A 2,938-nucleotide genomic window follows, 5' to 3' on the forward strand; every position below is an offset into this window, starting at 1 on the left:
AATAAACTGGATATTAAAGTGTATTTCAAAGAAACTGATACTCATCAACTCTTGCACAAGAGCTCCTTTCACCCAAAACATACCTTTTCTGGTATAATTAAGTCACAAGTTTTACGATTTCATCGAATTTGTACAAGATCTTCTGATTTCAACCAAGCCTGTACGATTGTTTTCTCAAAACTGAAAGAGCGTGGGTACTCTAAACGATTTTTACGAAACATAAAAAATTCCATCTTAGCACAGATAGCAGCTAAAAACAGACTTTATGCCGAAGTACCTCCAGGTTTAAGAAGTGCTCCATGTTTGTCCAGTAGATGCAAAACATGTCCCTTTATATCAGAAACTCATTATTTTGTAAGCAACTCTACGAATAAAACGTACCCGATCCAGGAACATCTAACATGTGAACATTCGAATGTAATATATTTAATTTCATGCAAGAAATGCCCCAAACAATATGTAGGAGAAACTAAGAATAATTTACGAACTCGCTTTAATGCTCATAGGTCAGACATCAAATTAAAGAAAGACAAGCCTGTTTCTAATCATTTTAACCTCGACGACCATTCAATAGACGATCTCACCCTAATCCCAATTGAGCGTATAGAAATTGACTTGCCCGAAGATGAAACTACCACATTCCGTCAATCTAGGGAGGCCCATTGGATTGAGACATTGAATACAGCAAGACCTATAGGACTAAATATTCATCATAATGTAGGCATAGCACCCTTTGTTGTCCCGTTTGATACAACCAGCAATCGAGCAAGCAAGATAGTTCATGCCCACTATAAGAGCCTTCAAGAGAAATTCCCCAATGTCTATAAGCAGAAAATGATAATTGCATATTCAAAAAATAAGAACTTAAATGATAATATTGTTCATAGTAAACTAAAAACAATCAGTACATAACAGATACTATACTTCTCGCCCATCGGGTGAGTTATTTTTTCTAATTTCAGATCAGAATAAGAACAGAAGAAAACCCAATATCAAGACCCTTAATCCTAATTTCCAAATAAAGTGTCTGCTCCACCCTAGGCCTGTACATTTGGGAGAATCAAACCCTCCCTTCCCCGAAATCCAAATAGCGCAATACCCCCTTTTATCAAGAGAGCAATGAGCTGTGAGATTATAAACAGAGAGCTTCCTTTTATAGAAAAAACTGGACACATTAGCTCTAGGCAAAGCGAGCACATTCTCAAGGTCAAAACAAACGACAGCTGTAGTATCTGTATCCCTAGCCCTCTCTTCTTTTGTTTCTACTTTACTTTGAAAGTGATTGTTATACTTTTCACTGGCTTCTGTATCGGGGTTATTGATATTTCTGAATTCCTCACACCGATCACATCGATCTTTTTTTGGTTTCGAAGTTAAATATGTTCCTATACATATGCTCCTTAACGGGTTCAAGATCTTTCTGGATACAGAAATCTGTAAACAATTCATACAATTTTGACAATGATAATGTGCTTTCAAAATATTGCTTTTTTGTGGATTGCCTACAATAATGTGATTCGACACTTGCAATTAAATTGATATGATCCCTAACATTTTGTTTGATGAGTTCTGGCGTTACTCTTTTAGTGTGCTTTCCTTTTAAAGGTGAGCAAGGTATCAAAGTCTCTGGTTGGCGACATTTTTGGTAGAAATAAATAATACGTGACTGACTGATATCAAGTGTTGTTAACAAATATTCTTTGCACACTCTATGCCGAATGTTATGTTCTAAATTAGCTTTCAAACTTCAAGTATTTTCACTGACATTTCTTTATTTCATCATATTTTAATGTACTATTCTTATCTGAACAATATACAATTCATTTTCATAGAACATTCTTAATTATTTGGGTAAAATGGATAATTTGCAAGACTCCCATCAAAGTTGTCTCCAATGGCGCCAATGTATGACCTTTGAACTTGAACCTTCTCATGAAGCATGATACAATAGTTGAATATGCGGTGCGTAACAAACGGTGTGCAGTCTCAAAAACCGCCAGTGCAGAGCAGTAAACGCTGCAACCAACACCGAACACCCCCAACTTCCAGGAAGTAAAATATGGAGTTATTTCTTCGGGATTTTGTATTTAGGGTTCTGGTTCTAGCCTTTGGATGTTGTTCGGTAAATCTACCATAGACATGAAGTTTTCTATCATCTAACAATTTCCAGAAATGTTGATCAGCAGAATTGATGTGACTGGCACATTTATACCGACATTTTCCTTGGCAGTCTTTTTTAGTTTTTCACTCTTCTTGCAAGCCTTTTTCGTCCATTAACATCTTCAAATTCTTGTCCTGATTGAGACAACCGTCTGTTGATATTGGCTTTCCATGAACTTGGATCACGTTTACGTTTTCTACTTGGTCGCCTATAATGAAATGAGTACTTGTTATAGAAATATGATGAACCTCAATGTATGATATTAATTTTATTTTGCATGACTTCGTGTTCAACTAATAAACTTCAAAAATTCTTAACTTTTAAATAATATGATATTATAAATCGGCTGAAACTCAATAATTGGTACAAAATGTGCATCATGCTTGGATGAATCACTATCTGAACTGAAAATTACATTAGAATTTAATAACATTGTTTCATGTTAAGACCTAAATTTTACAAATCTTTAGGATTTATATATATATGTATATCAAGGAATAAAAAACTAAATGTTTGACTGAGAAGTTAAAAAGCTGGAGTGGACCATTATAGTTTCAATGACTGTGGTCTGAAGTATCGTGATTGAGTGTAAAGGGAGGTAATTGCTCTCCATAATTTAAAGGTACTTTCAGTCTATCAGTAGGACTGAGGGCTAAAATGGATCTGGTCTTCAAATTGACTGCATTATTTATTTCTCTACAGGTATGTAATGTAAATATTTTTATTTATCATGAAACTATTTCAAAGTGTGCAGACAACTGGTTATTAATTGTTTAA

Source organism: Lottia gigantea, assembly GCF_000327385.1.
Source record: "Lottia gigantea unplaced genomic scaffold LOTGIsca_934, whole genome shotgun sequence".
Classification (NCBI taxonomy): Eukaryota; Metazoa; Mollusca; class Gastropoda; family Lottiidae; genus Lottia; species Lottia gigantea.